The sequence below is a fragment of the Canis lupus genome, chromosome 22, assembly GCF_003254725.2.
Source record: "Canis lupus dingo isolate Sandy chromosome 22, ASM325472v2, whole genome shotgun sequence".
In the NCBI taxonomy this organism is placed as follows: Eukaryota; Metazoa; Chordata; class Mammalia; order Carnivora; family Canidae; genus Canis; species Canis lupus.
Genome location: NC_064264.1, coordinates 31602783 through 31629579, shown reverse-complemented (window position 1 = coordinate 31629579; position 26797 = coordinate 31602783).

Sequence of the window (26797 nt, the reverse complement as noted above, 5' to 3'; positions counted from 1 at the left end):
TAGGCCATCTACAAGGGATGTCAAGCCTTTAGAGTAAATTACACTCCATATGCTGGATTTAAATTTTGTATCAGATGACACCTGGCTCCTAAAAGGGATTGGATTGTTTTTAAAACAGAAGTTTTTAAAACAGTATCATCAGTATCATACAAATTATAGTTAGGTAAATACCCAACTCTTAGAAACTCAAAATTATTGCTATCAGAAAGATTATTGCTATCTACACATCTAATGACAGTTGGTACATGGGTTACTTTTTTTTATTTTGAAGTTAGAATGTCATAGATTAAATGACTATTCTTTTGATTTTTTTTAAAAAAATAATTTTGCCCCTCAAAATTTATCAAACTTTGCAATATTTGCATCGCATAGTCATGGAGCCATTAGGTAAACAGAAGTCCTGTCCCTCTTCCTGGAATACATCTTTTTCCTGTCATTGGCTTTAATGTCTTATTGCTCTTTCCTAGTCTTTTCTCATCCTGAGTACTTTCACATTCTTTCGTATTAGAATCTCCAATTTACTCTTTAAAAAAAAAAGTTTAAAATTTACTCTCAATGCAATGTAGATGTATACGTATATAAGTGGACCATAAGCTAACATTTAATGGAAACAATACTTTTGTGTCATACTGCCATCTAATGGTGTCCATGATGCTTGACCTCTTCCATCATTTATTGCACATCCTATTTAACAGAACAAATGATTAGTTAAAACATAATTCCCAGCTTTTAAGAATTTATAGAAAAAATGTTTTACATAATTCAAAGAGTCTTAGTGTTTTGTTTGCATATTTACATGGTGGGCTCTTTATAGCTAGTTTTATTATCCAACAGAAAAACCCAGGACATTTATTCTTATAGCTTGTATTTTGATAATTTCTCTCTTAGCTATACAGCCAAAGGTTTTCACCAATTGCCAACCTACCAATTGCTTTTATAATTCACAGGGAGTGCGCAAATGTACGTTCATTTGTGTACATTTCTAGAGGTTTTACATTTACGAGACTCTTAAATATTTTCTCTTGAAGACAAATCAGTATTTTCCTTGGTGCCTCTATCATACTCAGATGAGGTAGTAATCTTTATGAAAAGAGAATGGAGGAGCACCCTACCTAATTCTAGTTCTAGTTCCTACCAGTTCCATTACTACTACTAGCACTCTGTATAACCTTGGCTGAGGGATTTATTTCTGTAAACTTTAGTTATCTCATCACTTAGATAAAAGGGTAGAGTAGTTGGCTTCTAAGTTGCCTTAGAGCTTCACAAGTATGTCATTTTGATGCATATCCAACTAAGATGCATGTAAGATCGTAGTTTAATTCAACCTCATGGATCAAGAATCTTCACAGTCATAGCTCTGTTCCTGAAACCATCTAACAGAGCTAGAGTTAGGAAATAGTGACTACCAGATAAATGAATTTGACCCAGCTCTTAAGAACACTATCATTCCCACATTGCTAATCTGGTCTATCATATTATCTGAAAAATAAGCAATTATAAGATTTTTTGAACGAAGAAATAAGGGAGAGTATACGGAATAAAAACAAGCTAATTATGATTCAAATAATATTCAAGACTATATATTTCATATATGTATGTGCATGTTAGATTTATATGATATACATGGAGAAACAAAGAAGCATGCTAGTTATTCTTACATAATATACTTTAGGTCTCATAGAGCTTTACTGTAAGTCACCATTAATGTAAAATAGCAGGGAGAAAAAGAGAGTAGTATACAGTCAAAAACAATAACAAGCCAAAATCAGAATTACAGAAGCTCATTTAATCTGATGAAGGCAAGTTGCTACCTACTTCACAAAGAATAGCAGAACTTGGAACAGCATTGACAAAATTCTCTTCAATTTTACTCAAACTCCTAATTAAAAGGCTTTTATTTTTTTTTTTAAAGTGAACCTAAAAAAAAAAAAAAGTGAACCTAATACTTCTGTATCCATCTCACAGTGGTCAAGATTTCAGAAGTCTTAAACATGTAAAAGTGTTTCTTAATGCAATTAACACGTGCTTAAAAAAAATGTGTTCAATTCATTACTTCATTACTAAGAAGGCAAAAGGAGGAAATGTGACCATATAGCCATAAAAATTTTCACCAAGGAGAATATAGGAAATTTTGTTTAAAAAAAAAAATCCTAGTAACTATAAAGATAGTAGAAAACAGCTGGGAAAGTGTGAGTTCAAGATTAGGAACAAAGTTTACATACTGTCAGGCTTTCTCTCCCTTCTTCCCCCCCGCCCCCCCCCCGTCCCCCAATCCATCCTTCCTCCCTTTTTTCTCTTTTTTTCCCCTTTACCTTTGCATAATTTTCAATTATGTTAATCAGGTCTTAAGGAAAATATAAAGTGAGAAAAAGCCATTCATTTGGTCTTCTCTGCCAGTGGGTACCTAAAAATCAGTTGGGAAAAAAAATAATCATTTTACAATCATGTATACATCATAAACTTTCAAGTATTTATAGTGAAATAAAAAGTGTTTACTGCCTGACTGGATGCATTTCCCAGAAAGCAGCCTCTGACTCAGAGTGTTACTGCTTTGCAAACACACAAATAAAATACTTAAGTGTTGAGGGAGAGAGGAAGACCAGAAGAAAGAAGCAAGGCTAGTATCCTTAGGATTCAAGTTATAAACCAGAACCCAGTCTGTATATCCAAAGAAGAGTCCCAGAATGGGAAGATTAAAGTATCTCAGAATTTGGCAGTCATTACAGGCACAATGTTGAGTTCTTTGGGCATTTGTATGTCCTATTGTGCCTCTCTGACCTAGATTAGTCTAGTTACTCAGAACACAGCAGTATAGCTTTGCAGTAACGTTGCCCCATGGCTTAATTTCCCAATTAAACTTAAACAAATTTCTCAAATGCCCATAAAACCCTTGGTGGCAGGATCAGTGCACCTGAATATTTAATTATTTGAATGTCAGTCTGAGGCATAGATAATTGGCAGCTAATAGAAAATGCCTAAAACCCAAAAACAAAACATTCGTCTATGGTTGATCTGGGAATAAGTGCATACATTTACCAAAATAGAGATATTTTGTTGTTGTTGTTACCCTAAAAAAGTGGAAAGATACTAGAAAACTAGACAAAAATATATAAAAAGTAGTAAATAAGATAGAAGGAAAATGTCATTGAATTATAATTATATTTTAGATGCTGAACTTTGGCTGCAGTTAAATGATAGAACTGATATTAAGATACTGTGTATGTCTCCAGACTAAGTGATTGTCTATCAGAAAATATTAGGGTTAGTCTGCCTGAAAATACTCTTCTCTTCTTTAGCTATAATGTTTCAACATAAGTAAATACAAAGCTAAGCAAAACAAATAGATGTATCAGACAACATTTAACGAAATGAAATTAATCTACTGACCCTCATAAATCAACTTAATTATATACCAAGTAAAATGGCTTGAGACTTGGCTGGAAAATGATAAGCCAGAGGTGGTGATAAAAGAGTTATCGAGCTCAGGAGAGGTCCCAGTGGGAAGCCCAGAGAATTAGTCTTGGGCTCAGTCTTACTTTACATCTTAATTACTGATTTCAAAGAAAGGCTAAACAGCACATTAACTAATTTGCAGATGGTACTAAAATGGCAAACACTGGGAATTGCAGATTAAAAATCCAAAGGGATTTTAAGAGGTTAGAAGTAAGAACCAGTGAAATCCAACCCTTTAAGTCATAATAACAGTGATGATGATGGTGATAAAACAAAAGCTGTGGTTAAATTCTTTTGTGGAGACATCATGTAGAGAGATGCAAGAGAAAATATTTTTCAAGACACTGAGTCAGGAAACCTAATGTATGGAGAAGCAAGTTTGAAATACAGCAAACACTGAACCAGACACAGTGGAAAGGACAGAAATGAAGGATTCTAAAAAGACTATCTTCCTTGTGTATTTCTTTGATAAAAAGTGTATTTCCTTGATCAAAAATTAGTTTGGCTCTCTTCTCCTCATGAGGCTGAGAAAGATGATCCATAGTCCATTGTCACTATGTGTTCATTCCCTCCCTACTGCTTGACTTCTCAAGTAGCAACTTCTATTTCTTATCCTTCAGATTTAGTTCCTCTTGGAATCTAGAGATTCTTTAATTAGGGATTCCAAACGATATGCTATTTCTGAGAAATAGAGACTATGTGGCTGACATCCCTATTTGTGTCACTCCTGCCCAGCCCCTTTTGAAACCAATAGCAGCAAACTGAGGTGAAGCAGGCATAAGTCGATGACTGGGAAAAACTTATCAATGAACAAACACTTAAAAAATATGTCTGAAAGCCAGAAAGGATGGAAATGACTTTTGAAGTAAAACAATGGGTAGAGTCAGCCTAGATTATGTTTCCAGGGAGTGAGGGACACCTCTCTAGTAGAACCTCCAAGGGACTCTGAGTTTAGAATTAGCTGAAGACCAAGTATAGAAAGGGAAATGAAGCTGAAACGTGGTTGTTGATCAAGATCTTTTATGGAATCATTGTGCCAGTCTGGGTGGCTACCCCAGACCCAGGACAGAGCCCAGACAGTTGGCATTCCCTCTGGGAAAAGCATCACAAGGCTATTTTCTAAAGAAATTGAACCAAAGTATAGGGGGAAAGTCATAGATTCCAATAGGGATGTTACTTCTCCAACTACTGAAAGTCCTCCTCATTCTGGAATTTGGAGAGCTGGAGGCAGAGAATTGATTCTCTACCCATTTCCCCTGAAATGAAACCACTTAGTTCTATAGCTACCAGAGAAATATTTTTCAGGTGGGGAAAAAAAAAACCCACAACAATTTGGGTCACTATCCCCTCCTTCTACAGCAAGAAAGGGCAAAACCGTATTCATATGCAGTTAAGCAGAGACTCAATTATCCCTTTGGCTTAGATCAGTCCCACACCCAGTTGCCAATTGTAATTCCTCCACCAGGAGAAATTTCAGTTGGGAAATGGAATACCAGGAAACTTACCCCAGTTATGCAACCCTGAATGGGTAATCAAGTATCACCAGGCATATGAGGGATCCATAGGGAGACCAGTAACAGGAATGACAATAACAACCAGACCCTGGAGAAAATAAAGATATAAAGATATTCAGATAAGCCTCTAATATTTTTAGAGATCAGGACATATTAAGTGCATAAGATAAGAACGAGAGGAAAAACAGGTTATAATGAATATGACCAACATAAGTTAAAAAGAAAAGCAATTAAAAACCTCAAAGCAAACAAACAAAAACTCTTGATCGTGAAATTCATTGTCTAGATAAAAAGCAAACTAACCGTGACATGAACTTAATAATTGATGAAGTATTTAAAAGGAGAATTGAGTTGACTTTAACTCTAAAAACATTTTCTTAAGGTGACCAAGAGATGAAGGTATTGGGCCTATAAAGAGGAAACTGATTTAGGTATACAACTTGGCACAACACTGAATAGCATGGGTATATGATCAGACCAGTGTAAAGATTGCTTCTTGATCTTCAAAGCTTATCATCAATGTATTGTCAAAAGGCAAAAGACTTGGTTGGGATACTGGAGAGACTGTAATGTTAGTAATATTGACAAGATCTAAGAAAAAGTATAGCTGCAAGTCAGACTTTCAGAAGGAAGAAAACTTGTGGAGAGAAAGGTCAGAGGAGTCGAGAAATATTATCCAAAGTTGATGGAAAAATAAAAAGAAAGTTATAAAATTATTTCAAAAAATAGGTAATGACATAAAAATACCAAGTTGAGAAAAGAGATAAATTATCTTTGTATTAAGAAGCCAAGAGATAGGGACGCCTGGGTGGCTCAGCAGTTGAGCATCTGCCTTCAGCCCAGGGCATGATCCTGGGGTCCTAGGATTGAGTCCCACATCAGGCTCCCTGCAAGGAGCCCTCTTCTCTTTCTGCCTCTGTGTGTGTGTGTGTGTCTTTTATGAATAAATAAATAAAATCTTTAAAACAAATTTAAAAGGAAGCCAAGAGATATTTTTTAAAATTTGAATAGTCAAGAAATAGGAGAAGCATATCATTTAGAGTTATGAAGGCAATTGCCACCCCAAACTCAGACAGTTTAAACAGCTTACTTTCAAGGAGTAGAACTGTATTTGGTATGTATTTGATAGAACCCAAGTGCATAAATTTATCTAATAAAAATAATGTTCAACATACTTTGTCTATGGTTCCTCATTTGTTTTATATTAAATAATATAGAATCAAATAACAATAGAACAGCATAAAAGCTGTTAACAGATCACTTTTTGAAGAGATAAATAGTTCACACAAAATTTGAGAAAGCCTATCTGCAGACATTGGACCTATTGCTAGGTCCAAGTCCCTGCTCTGCTGTGTCGGGTATACTTGGACCCAAGCTCGAGCTTGTAAATAAACCCTCGTGTGTTTGAAAAAAAAAAAAAAAAAGATGGCTATTGCTAAAGAGACATGCACGGGAGCCTGTGTGTGTGTATTCTGATCCCTCCAGCGCCTTTCTGACTATGTATGTCTGCTTTAGGCTATTTATACTTCACTGGAAGCTCAATATTCTACAAACATTCAATTTGTCTTTCTTTCTATAAGACAAATACAGCTTCATAAATAGAGACCTTCATAATTTGGCAGCCATGATCCTTGCAAGCCTCATCTCAGTGTTCAATACCATGTAAGCTGTCTCCCTGCCAAAGTAAGCCACTAACTCTTTTTAGAGCCATTGTGAGCTTATCCATGTATTGGTGCTACTCTGCTCACTTGAAACACCCTGACCCACCTTCTCTGTTGATATAAACCCTACCCATGCATCAAGTTCATGCTTAACCCCTACCTGGTCCACGGAGCCTTGTTTGACTATCCTAGCTTATAGGATGGCTGTTCTGTAATCTTACTTACCTCCTCCTCCTCCTCCTCCTCCTCCTCCTCCTCCTCCTCCTCCTCCTTCTTCTTCTTCTTCTTCTTCTTCTTCTTCTTCTTCTTTTTAAGAGAGAGAGTGCAAGAGTACATGTAGTAGGCGAGGAGGGGCAGAGGGAGAAGGAGGGAGAGAATCTTAAGCAGGCTCCATGCTCAGTGAGCAGCTTGACTTAGGGCTCCATCTCAAGACCCTGAGATCAGGACCCGAGTGAAAATCAAGAGTCCACACTTAACTGACTGAGCCACTCAAATGCCCCTTATTTACCTTCTTTGCTAGTTTTTCTATACCTTTCATTCCTGATTTTCCTTCTTTCATGTCCCCATTTTCTCCTCCTGATAAACATTTACTGATCACTTACTTTATGAAGGCTGATTTGGCAATAGTTATGCATTGTTTGTAAAGTCTCCTGTATTGCTCTTGGGCTTCTGTGTGTCTCTGATTGGTCTCCCTGGCTTGATGTAAGCCCTGTGAGGAGGAGGGACCACATTTCATACTACTTTTCATACCTCACAGTGCTTAAGGACTGTGTCTTCAACAAGTAGACTGTTGACAACTATTTTTTGTTTAAATGGTTAAGTGTATAACTTACCTTTATAACTTATTAAACAGGATTATGACATTCAATTTAATGTAACTAATCTTTTTATAAAAGATTTCATTTATTTATTCATGAGAGACACACTGAGCGAGGCAGAGACATAGGCAAAAGGAGAAGCAGGCTCTCCGCAAGGAACCCAATGTGGAACTCAATCCCAGGACCTCCCTGAGCCAAAGGCAGATGCTCAACCACTGAGCCACCCAGGTGCCCCTAATGTAACGAATCTTAAATAATTGTGAAGTTTGGCTTATTAGACAATGCAGAGTAGACAATAAAGATTAGGCAAATTAGGCTTATTAGACAATAAAAATTGAGAGAATTTGGAGACTGAGTTGATTCCTGGATCCTCACTTTCTAGCCATCTGACCTGAGATTAGTAACTTAATCTACCTTTGCCATAGTTTTGTCATCTATTAAATGCAGCTGATAAAATAGCAGATATACCTCTCTGGGTTGTTGCAAACACCAAGTGAGGCATACAGAATGTTCAGGATTGTGTCTAATATGCTACAAGTGTTCTAAAACCTAGCTATTTTATTATTTTCAGGACATAAGAGCCTCACAATCTTAATTGGTTAACACTTTTTAAAAATATTTTATTTATTTATTTATTCATGAGAGACACAAAGAGAGAGAGGCAGAGACCTAGGCAGAGGGAGAAGCACGCTCCCTGCAGGGAGCCCCATGTAAGACTGGGTCTCAGGACACGGGGATCATGACCTGAGCCAAAGACAGATGCTCAACCAATGATCCACTCTGGTGTCCCTGAATTGCTTAACTCTTAACAGCTATTTCTTGCTCAAACTCCACTGTGGGTCAATAGGAAGAGTGGGCACACAGGGGAATCTGCCCCATATGGTTGCTCAAGTACTACGTGGATGGACATTATCTGGGCCTTCTGCAGTGACCACAGTGGTGGAGGAGGCAGTTGGGGGTTGTGGGGTGGCCCTTTTGTTTGAGGACCAGTAAGTGACACAAGTCACTGCTGCCCTGCCCAACCGCAAGAACAGCAAGGGAGCTGAAATGTGTGGGGAAGTAGCTTAAATGACTAGTGAACCTTCTGTTTCTGCCATAGATAATGATGAATCTCTGGAGACAGAATGATAACAAGCAGAGGGGCAATCTAAATGTTCAGGAGATGAAAATGTTATTCTGTATTAGATTTCAGAAATATGAATTTTTGCAATTGTGCTATTGAAGTAAATGTCTTAATATAAGGTTCATTATTGATCTGACTTCTCTGGAAATCAGAATCTCCAACAAATTTAATGATTACTTTTTGTGTTTTTAATTTTAATTATAAACTTATACATAGATTGGCGCTGGAATCGGTCTTGTTTTTAAAATTAAATGTTGATCTTATACTTAGCTATTATTTTCCAGATAAATATGAAGTTTTCTGCATTAAAGTTGCACTTCTTATTTGCTGCCAGCAAGGGGAGTTGTAAGAACTCTTAAACTTCCCCACTCTGCTGCTAAAATGAGGATCTAAAAGGAAATGAAGAAACATTGCAGATTGAAATTAATCACTTTTCTAAATTGGCAGGGTTTCTGCAGAGGGACAGTGAGATCTTGGAATGCTTTTGAATGTCACCCTCCAGAGTCACAAAGGATACTTTCTTTTGCAAACTTGGCTGTGTAAAGATAGCCCTAAGGTTTTTCACTGGTTTGGTTTGGTTTTTCCTAAATAAAATCTGTGACTGCAGATCCACTGGCTTTTTTTTTTTTTTTTCTTTTTGGAACAGTCTCCGGTATATTTCTGAGATAGAAATACCAAAACATGACACTTATGAACCTGTAAATTTCCCGATTCCCCCAGAGGGGGTGTTGGAGCCCTCCCCTCTATCCTCGTACTCTTCAAACTTTCTTATGCTTTCCCAGCAGTGACTTCTGACATGCTGTAAGTGATTGCACAATTGCTGTCCAGCTGATTATTCATAAAAGATCATTCTCCGTGGTGAAGAGGTGGACACATTATCTCACATAGTACTTAAGTACACAGCTTGTACTAAAGGAAGGGATTTCATGGTCTCTCTAGTTCATAAGAAAAAGCATCTGAATTCTATGTAAATTTCACATTTTCTTATTGGTTCAGCTTGAGAGTGTGAGCTATATGAAGAAAAGATCAAAACTAGAGGAATGAGACTAATACAATTGGCATCTAAATTAAGATTTATTGTGCCTTTTCTGTTCATTTTGCTTTCTTCTTTTTTCTCTTTGTCACTTTGTGCAATCAATTCAAATAATTCAGTTCACCTTTTTTTTCTCATATAATACACTTAGTTAACTCTTTGGCATTTTAATCCAAATCCTTCCTAAGCCTTCTATTTCATTTTGTTTCTAAAGCCATAAACCATATACCCAATCTAGAATTTGACATATTGTTCATCTTTTTACTGGAAAGAAATTTAATGTCCTCAGTGGATTATGGGATTGTCTAATTTGCTACATAAATACGTAGGGGAATATCTTTATGCTAGCATTACAAAACCGTATGCTCCATTATTCAGAGTTCTACTTTCTTTTAAAAAGACTGCTTTAAATACTTTCTGCTGGGAAAGAAGTCTTCTGGCAGGCACATTAGCTTTTCAAAGAATACCTTAGGTTAGAGTCTCCCTAAAGTTTAAACGGTCCTCCATTTGATGCAAATAGTTTCACCAATGTGGGAACCCCTGTTTATGAAGTTGGACCTAAAGTATCTGGGTCTGGCTTGGCAATCCACCCGTCAGACTGTTGCTATGGCATCAGGACTACCTGTTCGGCATCTTACTGCTTTCTTCCTTGCCATCCTTTGTTGTTTAGTCCTCAACATGCATTCACAGGCAAACCCCTATTCGACTTTTCACAAGTCATTCTTTGGCATTTTCTCCTTCTACTCTATCCATGTTAAGGGGGAAGAAGGGAGAAGGAGAAAAGTGGGGGAAGAGAAAATAGAAATCTTCGTTGGCATCTACCCATATCAGTAGTGTAGACATTCTCTGATTTGGTCTGCTTTCACTACTGCTGGTGGGCTCTGCTCGTGTAATGTCCCAATACAGGTGATGTCTGTGATATATCTGAAATGCCATTTAGCTCACTGCATCCTATCTATCTGTAAGAACACCCTTATGGGGTAGCACTCATCCACCCTTGGCCCTTTCCCTCCTGGTAAGCACAATCTTTGTCCTGTAATGGCCACTTCGTTAACTTTCAATCTTCTGCTTTCTCCTCTAAACTTTGTTCTCCCTCATACGCAGCCACATGAACAACTGAGGTCTGCCAAGTGTTGTAGAGAACAAGCCTGAATTTCATTTTTCCCCATATCCATTACCTATGCTAGCATGGTCTATACCAAAAACTTTGATCCTCCTAAAATCTTTGGAAGAATAACAGTCACCAGTGCCTTGAATATAGCATGTACAGCTCCAAGTGATGTTGAGTTTCTTTACCATATTCTATTTCTTTCAACCAGGGCAACATGATGGACCTGAAGATTCCATGGTTGGAATTGATTTAATGCCTATCTCTTGGTGGACTTGATTTCATCATCAACCTACTTTTTAGAAAGACTCACAGATATCACATTCCCCAGGATATTTCTTGGTTGTAAATGTCCAGCTTTGACTTATATCAAAGGACACTTTGTTTTTGAGTTTCACTTTCTTTCCTTGAGAACTGCATGCATGGTTCCACTGTCTCTTATCACTGAGTATTGTTCCCTGCCTTTTACTACAGATTCTCCACTTACATTCTGGTTGGCTACCTGTCCTCAAGAATTTTTTCAAAAACCATTTATAGATATTCTACTCCTTGCTTTTATTTTTATGCTGGAATTGTCTGCCACTTGTCTTTATACTTAAGTTGAAAATTTAACTGCTTATACTATTTTAAGTCACACTTTGTTCCTTAATTTTTGGTGGAAATTTTCCATTGTTTTCTGACGTTGATTGTTGGTATTAAGAAACAAGCCCCAGACTGATTGATTGATTTTACCTTCAGAAGTGACTTACTTTGCTTGTCTGAGGCTTAAGAATGTATTTCCTTATCTTTAAGATTCTTTGTCTTTAAATTAGATATTTTTCAGTGTTGTTTGCCATGACAATCCATTTTCTTTCTGGTTGATATGACTGACTCTACCCAAATATATTTGCTGGATGTAATATTTTATTATTAAAATAATAAGACCATATATACTGGTCTTCATTCCCTGTTTCTATCACAGAGCCCCTAAAACTCTTATAATTTTTTGAGTGAGAGGAGCATCATATGTTATATTTGGTCTCAATCTCCAGTTCTTTACCTAATTCCTCATTCATGTTCCTTATAATATAAACTGGTTAATTAAATGTTTCCCTGAGGTCTGTGAGTCTCTACAGCAAATTATCAAACCTGAGGAGAGGGTTATGGAAAACCTCAATTTGTGGCCAAGCTGGACAGAAGTGTGGATAACCTGGGGACCCACTGCCTGTGATTAGCATCTGAAGTCCTTGAGCCCCTGCTGGGTCTGAAGGTTAAGAGCTCTAATTACTCTTGGTATTTAGTATCAGAATTGAAAAAAAAAAATTAGGATACTCAGTTGGTGGCTGCATAGAATTATAGGACTGCTCGGTGTGGAAAACCCCACACTGGGTGTCAGAATTTCTTTTTTCTTTTAGTACTTAAATTTTCTTGACACCTACTCTCTGCTTTTAGAAACTACTTGTCTGTTCTTGGCTACCTTGAATATTGAACTTAGTGTTCCATTTGCTCTTCTGTAGCTGAGAGGCATTGGTGAGTGTTACATAAGGAAAGTGAGGGTGGAGAGGAGCTCAGTTAGGTCTATAAATGTCCTTTTCTAAAGGTTAGCAACTCCGCTCCTCCTTTGGGATTTTCTTAAATGTTATGTATCATTTCACCCAGTTGGGAAAGGATTCTAGTCCGGAAAGGAAATCCATTGGGACTGACTTTGATTTCTTTTCCCCCCCGCAAGATTTATCAGGAAATCCTGGATTATCTCAAACCTCTCCAGTGGTTTTGAGGTCCACTTCTATTGGCTCAGTCGATGTAGCATTTTTCTATAGGATTTGTCTTTGACTCTTCCTGGAGTCATTTTCTCATCCTCCTAGGCTCAGCCTGTTTACTGCTCTCTAATCTGGTAGTGGTGGTGGATACAAATAATGATGAGAATACTGAGAGTTTTAAACTTTGAATTTTATTGATTCCGCTTTCCTACCACTACAACTACTGGAATGTAGGGGTAAACTTAGGAGCCATAGCACACTTTGGTCTTAAACATCGCATTTTGAAGTTGAAAACATGTAGTTGTTCATCTTTTGTATTTGACTGTTGGTTAAATTTTATACTTTATTTATTACTTTTTAAAATTTATTTTCTTACCTGTTAGGGCAAAAGCTTCTGTGATCTAGATATATTCTATCACTTTAGCCTGAAACCAATAATATTTTAATATAACTTTATGGCACAAGCAATACACATACACATGCAAATATATAAGAAAAAAATAATAATCTGTAATTCTACTATGAAGTAACAATCATTAACATTGAGATAGTATTTTTCTATGATAATGTAAAGCAAATGAATATATAATTCTATTTTAATAAATTTTCCATGTATTATTTATGACATTAATATGTAGTTTTTGTTTGTTACCCTTTTCTCACTTTAAAGCACTTTAAAGAGTTGCTTTTCTGCTGATATTTAATAATAATAAAGAATATTTTAAATAAATTTGTATTTATAAACTATTATTTTGAATGAATTCAAGACATTCCATTTTATGAATCTGATATGATTCTTTAAACCAGTATTACATTGGAGGTACTTAGAATTTTTTCCAATGAGTCCTATTATAAACAATAGTCAGATATATATGCTTATACATTGTACTGGGTGACATTGCTTTTACTTCCTTCAGGCAAAGTCCAAGAAATAAGCTCAAAGGATTATTTGGGACGGAATCCACATTCAAACTGAGGCTGCAAACAAATTTATCTTTCCTCAATTCTAGTGTGCCTACATGACTTGACAACTCTTAGAATATCTGTGATTTCTCTGAGAACTAATTTCTGGAATTAAAAAAGAACTATATTAGAATACATAATAGAGTGTGTATAGTTCTAACATTTTGTACATTTCCAAATGGGTTATAGAAATGGCTTTGTATCTTGACTAAGATCCTGAGTCTTAAATAATTGCTATACAGCTGGTGCTTGCTTAACTCATGTGTTTTGCAGGATCAAGATACATCAATCTTTAGTCTTATAATTAATTAGTAAGTTAAAGTGGCAATAAAAATTCTAAGACTGGAGCACCTCGGTGGCTCAGTGGGTTAAGCATCTGCCTTTGGCTCAGGTCATGATCCCAGGGTCCGGGGATGGAGTCCCATGTGTGGATCCCTGCTCAGCGGGGAGTCTGCTTCTCCTTCTCCCTCTGCCCCACGAGAGAGACCTCATGCTCTCTCTCTCTTTCACACACACACACACACACACACACACACACACACACACACACTCTTTCTCTCAAATAAGTAAATAAAATCTTTTTAAAAATTCTAAGACTGGATTTAAGTAAACAAAAAATGCTGTGTCATACCAAGACTGCTAGCCTAATGAAGAATAATGTGTGATGTAGCAGTAACCCCTCAAAAACTAGCAGACTCATGATTTGTTTCTTGTTTTGTCCCAACAATCAGGATACTTCTCTTTCTCCCCAGCACCATCAGCAGCCAGGGAGAGGGAGGGAGGGGAGACAGAGGAACTCATGAACTCACAAATTTGCCCTGATGCAGTCCTCTGCAAGATCATCCCACAAATACTAACATCTGTTGAGACTTGAGTGGGACGGCTCTGAAAGGAAGTCTGAGGAGCAAAGGGGGGGGGGGGGCTGCTATTGCTCAATTGACTTTCTTTGGCTACTTGTGCTGATTCATCTTCTACAAACCACCAGCAATGGGACAAACCTCTACTGGCCAAGGCTCTACCATTATTTTGACACTACTCCGGGAATCTTAGAACTCTCAGTGACAGGGCACATGATTCACCCTATTTCAGCTTGAGCTGTCATTACGGGTAACTGTTCTAGAGTTATTTGTTCAGGTGCCTCACAGAAAGAAATAGCCCATGTACTCTACTTTCTGAGGACAAGGAGTTCAGTTCCCACACAATGGTGCTGGACAGGATCTCAAATTTCCAGCTCTCATGGAAAGCATACACTTCTGGCCCTACCAAAGTGGATTTTTTTTCTATGTTAGAACTTAATTTTTCTTACTCCGTATTCTTTTAAGGATTTGGCCTACGAGTTTTCTTGTTCACAAATTCTGATCTCATGTAGAAATGCTCCATCAAGTGGCTCTTGAATAGTTTCTTCAGTAAAGTCACAAATGAGCATATGCATCAGCTCCTCTCCTGAGATTGTCATCCAATGAAGTATCTTTGTCTTCCCATCACCTCAAACAAAACTATATTTGTTGAATGAACAAAACAATGAGAGAGACCTGAGAGACAAAAATAAGTAGGTAAGTTTGCTTTTAAGAACAGAAAATGGTGATCATTCAAGAATATAGGTTTCCCTCTCTATCCAAAAGTAATCTGTAAGAGTAGGGAGTGAAAAGGCAATTAGCATTAATTTATATGGGAGATTTTTTGAGTGTCCCTGATTTAAAAAAGTAACCTCTCTTAGAGTTCTCTGATACCTTAGGACACATTTTGCTGATGAAGGCACACAATAAATCTAGATAAAACACGGCTATTCACAGACAGGCTCATAGCTCTGGCAGCTTGAACTGAGATGCTGGGTGTGGTTCCTAGAGAAGGACCCTGGGGGGCAGGGAGGAGGATGCTGCTCTTACTGCTCAGGGTATGCACAGCCTCTGTGAGGGCTCATTGCAAAACAAATGCTGAATATTATTCTTATTTTTCCCCTTTTCTCATAAAAGTGAAAATCATCTGTGAATTTCTTCCAGTTAGTAGAAATAGTTGCTAATGTAGGTTTTGTAAAACAAAGTAGAATAATGCAAAATTTCAAAAAGTGGGGAACACCTGTACCTACCTTTTCCAACATATGATCTTCTGTTACCCAGGAGAACACTTTACTTCAGCTCCAGCAAATATGGGAAGACGGAGTCAACTTTGTTCAGTCACTAAATTCACGTTATTGAATTCAGCAGCCCTGTGCCTTGCCCTAGGAAAGTCACAAACACACCAATACACATTTTTACACACACACACACACACGCACACACACACAGGTCTCTGTTGTCAAATCATTAGAAAAATGCTAAATAAATTTGAGGCTGGTGTTTGGGATGCTCTTACCTTAAAAAGGGGCACACAGCCAATGAAAATCTTGCTTTGGAGAATTCTGAGACACACTGAGAAAAGATACACAATCATATTTAAGAGACCTAAAACTAAGATATGACTGGAATCCCACAAGATCACTGAGTAGGAGAAACCTGTACATGTAGGCATACTATGGATACAGGAATAAGCAGTTGTTTGAACAAGAGGCCCAAATGAGAAGTCAAATGGGCAGATACTCTAAGATAGAGGCTTTTTGACTTATGTCAAGCTACTTCTCTCACACACAATTGTCAGAGCTGTCCATTGTGAGGAATAGCAGGGTTGTATAAACAGTTACCACAAACAGACCAAAGAAATGCACATGGATCTTATTCAACAGCAGTTTATTTCTTGCAACCTGACACAAAACTAACTGGGTGGTGACAGGCTGAGAGAGTCTTTTCCATCTTCAACATGTGGCTTGCATGTCTCAGATCATCTCCATTCCAGCTGGCCAGGAGTAAGGTGAAGTACATGTAGGGAGTTTTTAACGCATTGAGTCTGAAATGGCACACATGACTCCCTCTCATAGTCTATTGGCCAACACTCTATCTTGACAGAGATTGGGGAATAGGGTCCAGCTGAAGACCCAGAAAGAAAAGGAGGACAAGTGTTTTGGTGAACGGGTTACAGTTTCTGTCCTTAGGATATATATATTTGTAATTACATAAGGTTGAATAAAGATTCTCCCATACAATGTTGAGGAATCCAGAGAACAGCTGGTTTTGATAACTGATAACTGATAACATTGAATGTTCACAATGTGCTAAGTGCCATTCTCTGAGCTAAACGTTTGTAATTCAATTCTCACAAATCTTTGAAGCATGTATTGTACTTATCCCTATAGCAATACAGATGAGGCAACAAAGACACAGAAAAATTAAACAATTTTTCCAAGATAGCAAAACCAGCAAATGGCAGAGCCAGGAATCTGGCCAAACTTACTTGAGACCCAGTGCCTATAAGCAGAGAGGTTGATCAGTAGATAGGTGGACTTAAGACTTCTCTCAAGACATTTGCAACCTAATTGGGAATATAAAACCAACATGCTTGGATAAGCCATATCTACAGTTAGGTCTTGCTTACTGTGCTCTGGAAATTGCATTGGCAGTAGCTGTGGAAGTATCTGAGAATAGTAGACAATGATGATGACTCCAGAAGGACCCTGTGTCGAAAAACAGGGAGGGAGAGATGTAGAGAAACAGAGGAGAGCTAGAATGACATGCCCATATTCAAGGGAATCACTGTGCTGGGAGTACATGGCATTGGCTATCCTAGGTAGAGGGTGGCGGGGACACAGGCCTGATTGTAGAGGCCGGAGTATGATGGTTAGGTCTGAGGTCAGTTGGGCTGACAACCAGTGTTATGACCTTATCATCTGGTTAAGACATTTTGTTTTTGTTTTTGTTTGTTTGTATGTTTGCTTGTTTGTTTTTTAACCACCCATATGGCTTATGAAATGAAGTTTTTATAAAAGCACATTTGTAAGAAAAAAATTACTGTTAAAGATCACTAGTTAAATGCCTACAATAAATTGCACTCAGAATTTAGTTCTTACCTAAAATATGTCTCTCCTGATCAACTAATATTTTCTCTCTTATTTCATCAAAGAAGCTATATAATCTATCATGGTGCCCCTTTTGCTAAAGATACTAGAAAGCCAAAATGGTTTGTTTTTTTTTTTCAATTTTACCAAAGGAAAAAAAAAAGACTTAGGATTTTTAATACATTATCTTTTTTCCCTTTTCTCTCTGATTGCATTGCATAATCCTTGGCTTTTATCTTTATTTTAATGGGTTGACTCTGTGTATGCTCCTTATAGATCACCTCAAACTATTTCCAGAAAAAAACTGATTAAGACAGTGGGGAATGTATATCTAAGAAATGGATTTGAAGTTCCTTAAAAGTTTGCCCAAATGACATCCAATGATCTTAAAGAAAATTTACTGAGACATCTTGGCAAAGTGGTCCCTGTAGTTTTTAAGACCGTCATATCTCTGCCTATCCCTCATGCATTTCAAATATTGGAAGAGCCAGGAAACTTTCCTGTTTGTGCTAGAAATTTTGGTATTTGATCCCACCCATGGAGAGATGTCTACTTTTTGCCTTATATTGTTTTTTTTTTATTTAACTTTTAATTTTAAGATAATTCTAGATTCAAATACACTTGTAAGAAAGAACCCAGAGAGATCCCTTGTATACTTTACTCAGTTTCTTCCTATAGTAGCAAATCATAAAACTGTAGTACAATATCACAACCAGGATATTAACACTGATAGAGAACATTTCCACACTGCCAAGATCCCTTGTGTAGGCTTTTAAAGCTACACTCCACCACCACCCCCACCTCCTACCACTGCTACCTTTTTCTCTGTGTCTTCCTTAGCCCCTGGCAACCACTAATCTGTTCCCCATTTTTATACTTATGTCACTTCAAGAATGTCTTAAATGAATCCTACAGAATGCAACTTTTGTGCTTTTATCATTTGGTATAATTCTCGAATTGCAGCGAATCTAGAGATTCACTGCGATTGTCACGTTATAGATAGTTCATTCCTTTTTTTTTTTTTTTAAGATTTTAGTTATTTGAGAGACAGAGAGTACAAGCAGGGGGGGCAGGGATAGAGCAAAGGGAGAGGGACAAGCAGGCTTCTCACTGAGCAGGGAGCTTGATGTGGGGCTCGATTCCAGGATCCTGGGATCATAACCTGAGCTGAAGGTAGATGCTTAACTGACTGAACCACCCAGGTGCCTCTCAATAGCTCATTCCTTTTGATTGCTGAGTACTATTCCATGGTATAAACATACCAAAGCTGTTTAACCATTTGCCAGCTAAAGGACAGGTGGGCTGATTCCAGTTTTGGCCATTACAAAGAAAGCCTATGAACATTTGTGTACAGGTTTTTATGTGAATGTAAGTTTTCATTTCTCTAGTCAATGGAGCTTTAGAGGGATCTGTGGTAGCCTGGCAAAGGTCAAAGTGTGGGGGACTTCTTGTCCTATGCTGGTGGGGTGAAGGTGGGGCCACAGTTTATTCTGTGTTTCCTGGAATAGAGCAGTTATTATGCAAACATTCTCTGTCTTACTAGGTTGTCTCTTTCCTTGTCCTTGGCTAGAAAAAGCAGGCTTTTTTGGTTTGCTTTGTTTTATTTGTCTGAGCTCTTTGGCATCTCTGTATTGTCAGCTTCCTTAGCTTCAAGTCTTAAATATATGAGGCAAAGAGAAAATCCTGGAAACTTATCACTGTGCCATTCCATGAGTCCTGAGAGCCCTAATAGGTGTGTATTTCTCTCCAGTTTTCAAGGACTTCTTACATTTGTTTTATGTATAATGTCCAAGGTTGCAGTTGTACTTAGTGGAAAGAATAGGAAAAATATGTTTACTCTATCTTTCTGGAAGTGGAAGGGTCCTGGTATGCTTTTAAACATAGATTGACATCTTCTATAAAATCAGTAAAGACTTACTATTATTATCACTTGCATCTACTTCACTAATTCATCCCCTATAGAAATATACATAATAAAGATTTAAGTGTGTCTTTTTTAACATCAAGATAAACCATACATTTCCAAAGCCTTACATAACTTCAACTCCATAACCAACTTTTTGGTACTTCATTTGTTTCAACTTTAAATTTTATATACAAATGGAGCTTTCGTGAAGTAATTTACTTTGAAGGAAACTATTTTCCAATAAAATTTGCAAGTCCAGTGAATTCAAGACACTGGCGAATTCAAAACACTGTGGATATATTTACTCGCAGAATTTCTTTCATAAGAACAGAGTGTGAGGGATGCACCTTATTATGTCACATACTAATGAGTTTCACTTTTAGGAAACTCTCTATAATTAGATAATAGCTACAGGCTGTCAGAACTAAAATTAAGTTAATAAAAGATACTTCAAACCTTGCTTCCTCTGCTTTAATATAAAACTATACTTAAAGTTAGAATGTATCTTTTTTTAGACAAGCACATTAAGGATATAATTAAATGTTTTGAGTCCAGTCATTGAATATTTACAACCATTCAAGAACTGTACCAACTTCAAAGGAATAAAATAAAAATATGAGGATTTTAAACACTATTCTTATTTTCAGTATTGTCCAAAAGGAGTCTCCATATATTAGTAATCAATTAAAAAGCAGGTCATAAATCTCTACAGCTCAAGTGTACTGTATACATGTAAGTGTACATCTTACCCATATCCTTTATTTACTTAACATTTATTTACTGATCTTCTCTTATGCTCCAGGTACTGTGCTACATGCTACACCAAATAACTAGCAACTTTTTTCCCTGAAGAATTCATGTCACAAAACACAAATAAAAATCTAGATAACAATATAGAAGTCCAACTTCAATTTCTAACAATGAAACTTAATATATTACATGAACCTTTTGGTCAAATTATTTGCCTAAATGAAATAGATAATGTCTTTATTCTATTTTGCTATGTCGATGTAGCTAAAACTTTATAACTAAGGTTAAATGACCCTAAGAACAATGTAGCCAAAGCAGTATATAGTTCTCTTACATTGTGACCTACACTCCATTAGTAGGCCACAGAATACGTAAACACTATAAGACATATATATCCTTCTGACAAACTGATTTTAACTTTAAGATTTTAAAGGAGTTATATAATCATATCAGTAATTAATTTTAGTGTTAGTTTACATTAAAACATGATATTTTAGACAAAAAGAAACTTTTATGTGAATTTTTAAGGTTAAAGATGAGACTTCAAAAATGCTCCTGTGTGCAACAGGGAATTTAGCTTCAGTATATTCCTTGACATTTACATTTTAGAAAAAAAAAAAAATTGCAAAGGACACCCTTATTTTTCCTAATTTTAATTAATCCGTTAGAATTGAAACCATCAGAAAATATGGCCCACAATACTCTTTAATATATAAACCTGAATCCAATAGACTTCTATACTCTTCCCACATTTCTTTCACCCAATCATAAAAGGCTTCAAGTGCAAGAATATAGACATGGACGTCATGCCCTATGTACTGTGGAAGGGTGGTTTTATCAACCAACTTGTCACCATCTAGCCATGTATCCATGGGCATTGTCACACCTGCTCTAGAATTTATCAGAAATCTAAACAAGTCATCATAAATTAAATACAATAATTTAGATATTTGTTATCTTCCTTTACAAGATCTGCTTCACTTATTTTTCTTCTGACTTAATCTAAAGTTTCTAGAATGCTTTGCTGGATGTTCTCCATAGCCATTAAAGACCATTGTTTTTGCAATGGAATGTTTGCAAGCTGCAATACTTCAAGTTAGGAGTAAGACCAATGCTTTGTCAATTTTGTAGGCAATATAAACTCATAAAAATTTTTATGTTTAAAGAAACAGACAAATATGAGATAAAGTATGCATTGAAGATAGTACAATGAGAGTAAACAGGAAATTATAAATTTTTATATAATATTACCCTCATTACCCTCAGGCCTGTCATAAAGGGAAAAGAAAAATGCAGTAGAAAATATTTATTGTAGACCACCAAGACAAAATAATGCAAATCAAGGACATTAATAAATCACTTCTTAAAATGTATCTACAGCCAAGTTTCAGTGCATAAATCTTTGAAGAACATAGCTCCCACAAAATTACTCATTTTAAAAAGTATAAATAATTATCGTTAAGGCATTATTTAAAGGATCTTTAGAATATTTTAAAATGTCATATGTTGCATTGTTTCACAAAACTAGAATGGCATCATTATGTCAAAGGTAATGAAAAAACGGCCTATGGGCTAAATCTTCAATAGATGAATCAGTGACCATTAATGTAGCATAAGGAAACTTTTTAAGTAGCATGTATAGTAATTATAGTATTTATATATAATTTTATATATACATACATATAATGATGATATATAATATATAAATGTATATGAAATATTTATGTGTATATCTAGTACTCACATATTGTACTTATAAGTACTTTTATTACTAGGTGGTACTTACAATGTGACTTTTATTATGATATCTTATGTGCCATTTTTAATACATGAAATATGAGTAATAAGAGGTTACTTCTTTGTCTATTCTTCTGAGATGATCTCTTCCTCTGTCATGGTTTAAATGATTACACATAGAGAGATACCTAGTCCTTTTATATCTCTAGCCCAGATCTCATTTCTGAATTCCCCAGACTCATACTTCCACCTGCCTACTTTACACCATTTGAGTTCTTCCAAGGCACCTAAAACTCAATATGTTCAGAATCAAATTCAAGCTTTCTGGCTACCCACCTCACCACATCTTCAAACCACATCCAGGCAGTGGTAAAATCTTCCATCCCATTGCACAAAAATGTCAGAACTATTTTTGATACCCACACTCTCTCCCCTGTCTCCCACCTCAAGGCAGAAGGAGGTTCCTTCATCCTTACATTCCAAATGTATCCTGCAGCCATCTGCTCCCTTGAGCATGCACAGCAATTAACCTGGTCTGAGTACCAAATTCTTGTGCCCGGACCACCCCAATAGCTCCCTGGTTGCTCCAGTCACATCCACTTGACAGCCAACCTTCTACCATCATTTCACCAATACTGTAGTCAAAATAATCTTTTCAAACTACTAATGTTATTATTCACTGCTTTGTTTAAAATACATCAATGATTGCCCCTTGTTCTTAAAATAATGAATAAAATTCTAACTACAGGCAACTGTCTTTAACCTGGTTCCTGCTGGACCACCACTCAGTCACTGCATTCCAGCAAGTGCTGGCCTTCCTGCATTTGCTCAGACCCACAGTACTCCTTACCACTAGAGAGCCTTAAATGCTTCTTTTCCACCTGTAACACTCTCCCACATCCTTGTCTAGTCAACCACTAATCTTCCTTCAGATCTCAAGACAATATTACTTCTTCAGGTAACCTTCCTTTGTGTCCCTTTATTACGTAATTTGACATTTACGTCTGTCATTCTTTGATTAATATCTGTCTTATCCACATCTGTATGCTTCTTGAGAACAGAGTGTATCTGATTCTGCTTCACAGTGCATTCCCAGCACCTAGTAGAGAACCTGGCACATACTAGATACTCAAAGTATTTCTTGAAATCATGAATGCGTGCAGAAAAGTTGGAGTGAACAATTAATGAGTGTTTACTCTGCATTTTGTATACGTTTTCCAAGTAGCTTCCATAAGCCCATAATACAGATGAAGAAACTGAATCTTAGAAAAGTTAAAGTTTTGAGGCTCCTGGTTAAGCATCTGACTCTTAGTTTCAGCTCAGGTCATGATGTCAGGATCATGAGATGGAGCCCTGAATCAAGATCCATGCTCAGCATGGAGTCTGCTTGAGATTCTTTCTCCCTCTCCCTCTATTCCTCCCCACCCCCTGCCTCTGCTCATGTACATTCTCTCTCCCTCTTTCTCTAAATGAAGAAATATTTTTTTTAAAGTTAAACTATCTTGTGAAAGATTACAAAGCTAATAAAAGATTTGTTAAGGTTTATGTCTACATCTCCTTACTCCATGTCTAAAATTCCTTTTTTAAAAGAATTTATTTATTTATTTATTTATTTATTTGAGAGAATGTTAGTGCAAGAAAGCACAAGCAGTGGAGAGGAAGAAGCAGGCTGCCCATTGAGCAGGCAGCTCAATGCAGGGCTCCATCTGAGTACTCTGGGATCATGACCTGAACTGAAGACAGATGCTTAACTGACTGAGCCACCAGTCACCTCTCCATGTCCAAAATTCATGTATGGGCATTTGCTGTTTTTAAGTGTTCATCATTCATCTACCTTTTTCTGCTAATAGTACCCATAGTTTCCCTTGGAAAAATAAGCCTTTCCTATCCTCACTCCATGTGTTTTTGGTAAGCCTGACCTAAATTTTGTTTCCAGCAAAAGTAATCCAAATAAATAAATAAAAATAAGAAAATGAGAGGTTGAGGGTTGGGGAGGAGGGACTTTAAAACAAAAATTCACCATCATTGTTAAATTCTGTGTAATATGTTCTTCATATATGAAATTATGCTTACATAAAAAGATATATTTAACATGATAGTCATAAAAATAATGTAGATTATTTCAGAGTATTATATTTGAGATGATTTTTAAAGGTATATGAAAATATATCCTTTTAAGCTTTAACTTTTTTAAAAAGTCACATATTGTTTAAAGCTACAGAAGGAAAAAATCAAGAAAATTTTTATTTTTTTAATTTTAAGAGGTAAAATGATTGTAAAAGCTGAGTATTTAGAGGTATTAGTTTAGATAGAAAAGCCTCTTCCATAGTGCTGCCCAAATTCCACTCCACAGACACGATTCCTTCCTTCCTTCCAACTCTCTCAGCCAAGATACACACACAGTGAGCCAAGAGTGAATGTGTTTTTTATGTTTTTAAATTAATTTTTAAAGTTTTATTCTCAAGTTACTCTCTCATAATCAATTTTGTAATTTTTCTGTGAATTCTTAAATATTTCCTTACCTCAGTGTTTTCAACCAAAATTGGTAAATATATGCGAAAAGTTACAGAAATCAAAATTTTCATTATCATGGGCAAGACCAACATAACTGAAGAAAAGCCAAACAAATTTTGGAAACCAGAAAAATCAATTTTTATGCATGGTGTCATATAGATAAATTCATATTTAAAAAGATGAAATCTCTAAGTATATAAAAATAAACTAGTAATATACTTTCAAAGAATAATAATTAAAATACTAGAACCTTCTTAAGTATGTGCATATGGCAAGAATTAGCCTTTTAACTCAACAATATCCAGTTCCTGGCATAATATCAGGCATATAGTAAACATTCAACAAATGTTTGTTGATCAGATGAATAAAAGTTATCAGCAGGTGTTTAAAAAACACTGAAGATTATGAATAATCTTATTCTACATAGCTTTGTACAATGACTTTCAACATTTGCCAGAAAAAATGATTATTTTTAAAATATTAAGAAAAGAAAGACTTTCATTTCTAGCCAAGATGGAGTCAATGGAGCCAATTTACTCTTGCCTTTTTAAACAACTAGAAAAAAAATGGAGGAAAAAAATGAAATAATGGTTTTTCAAACACTGGACAACAGGTAGTATAGGACAATGATCCTTAAAGGAGGAGATACAAATGAAGTAAGCCCTATAATTGTACCAGATTATTGCCTGGAAGTGTCCCTAGGACTTCCTACAGAAAAAAGGAATATAGATGGGGCCTGTGGTCTTTCTGAGTGGAGATGAAATAGGGAGTCGAGGAAGGCCAAGGAGACTAGTGTTCTCAGGGCTGAGTACCAAAGATGAAAAAGAGACAATGAGAAAGATGCAAAGACCTAGGAAGACTTGCCCTCTGGCAGGGGAGAGAACCACTAAAAAGAAATAGGCCTAACAATCTTTGGAACCCACACAGACTAGGAATAGTTTGTTTCCAGAAGCCAGAGTAGAACAGCCTCATAATTTATGAAGTACAGGATAGACAACTCAGATCCTGCCTTGGCAATGGGTAAAGAAAAAAATCATCCCTAATTAAAGATGTCCCTGAACCTGCCAAACACAGCTTAAAAGCAATCCTTGAAATGATTAAACTCTTTCCAAGTAACTTAACTGCGTCCGAGATCAAAGTTCAAGAATATTAATACACACACGTAGGCACACACACATGAATATTCTGTGTCCAGTAGGGTGAGAGCTAGAATAACTAAAATCTGATTTAAAAAATGGCCAAGCAAAAAAGCAGGAATGGTATATTCCAGAATGAGGAGAAATATTCATTAATTGAACCAGATCCAGAAATGGCTGATGAATTTGTAGACAATCATGAGAGTTATCCTGAGTTATTAACCATTTTTCATAAATTTCAGACTGTAGAGGAAACTATAAGAATGTTAAGGAGAAACATGGAACATGTAAAAAGACCCAGATTCAATTTCCAAAGAGAAAAAAAAATACAATTTTTTAAAAATACGATGTTTAAGGAGAAAGAATATAAAAATTATTTTAGGAATTTTTTGGTCACAAATATAAATGCTTTATCAATTTAAAGTGAAATGTCCTTAAAATAATTGAGCCGATGTCTTAAGATCAGATTTTCTTTGGGGTGCCTGGGTGGCTCAGTTGGTTAACCATCTGTGTTCAGCAGGGGGTCATGATTCCAGGGTTCTGGGATCCAGCCCCACATTGGGCTTCTGCTCCAGGTGAATCTGCTTCTTCCTCTGCCACTCCCCCACCCCCTGCTCATGCTTGTGTGCTCTCGCTCTTTCTCTGAAATAAAGAAATAAAATCTTTTTTTAAAAATGTTATTTATTTATTCATGAGAGACAGAGAGGCAGAGACATAGGCAGAGGGAGAAGAAGGCTCCACGCAGGGAGCCTCATGCGGGACTCGATCCCGGGGCCCCAGGACCACGCCCTGGGCTGAAGGCAGGCGCTAAACTGCTGAGCCACCCAGGGGCTCAGGGATCCCAGAAATAAAATCTTAAAAAGAAAAGAAAAGAAAAAAGAAAAAAGAACAGATTCTCTCTTTTTATTTATTTATTTATTTTTTTGTTCTTCTGCCTTTTATAGTAGCACACCAATCTCAACCACCACCCCCTTCCCTCCCCGACCCTGTAAAACTGTCTCATAAGCCCCTGGAAACTTCATCTGGATGATGGGAAGTGAAGGTTCTTTGTGGATCAGCAGTGGGGCACCCCTACCACTCAAGGGGCCTCTGCTTGTGACGGTCACTGCTTTTCTTGGTCACTGCTCATTGTTCTGGCATCTCCTTCCTACTATCCCTGCTTCCTTGGGCATACCAGTCTAACGGCTTCCAACTCAAAATGATTTGTGGGAAAGTAGAAATAAAATATCAAATTACTGTTTTCAAACTGTTTTCTCAAATTATGTAATAATTTGATTACATAAAACCATTATAACCAACACTTTTATACAGGGATATATCAAAATAATATTTTGTAAACCATTCATATTAGTCTACAACCTCTTGTGGAGCTCTTTCTAGAATCTTCTGTGACTGTATACAAAAAGTATCATCAGGA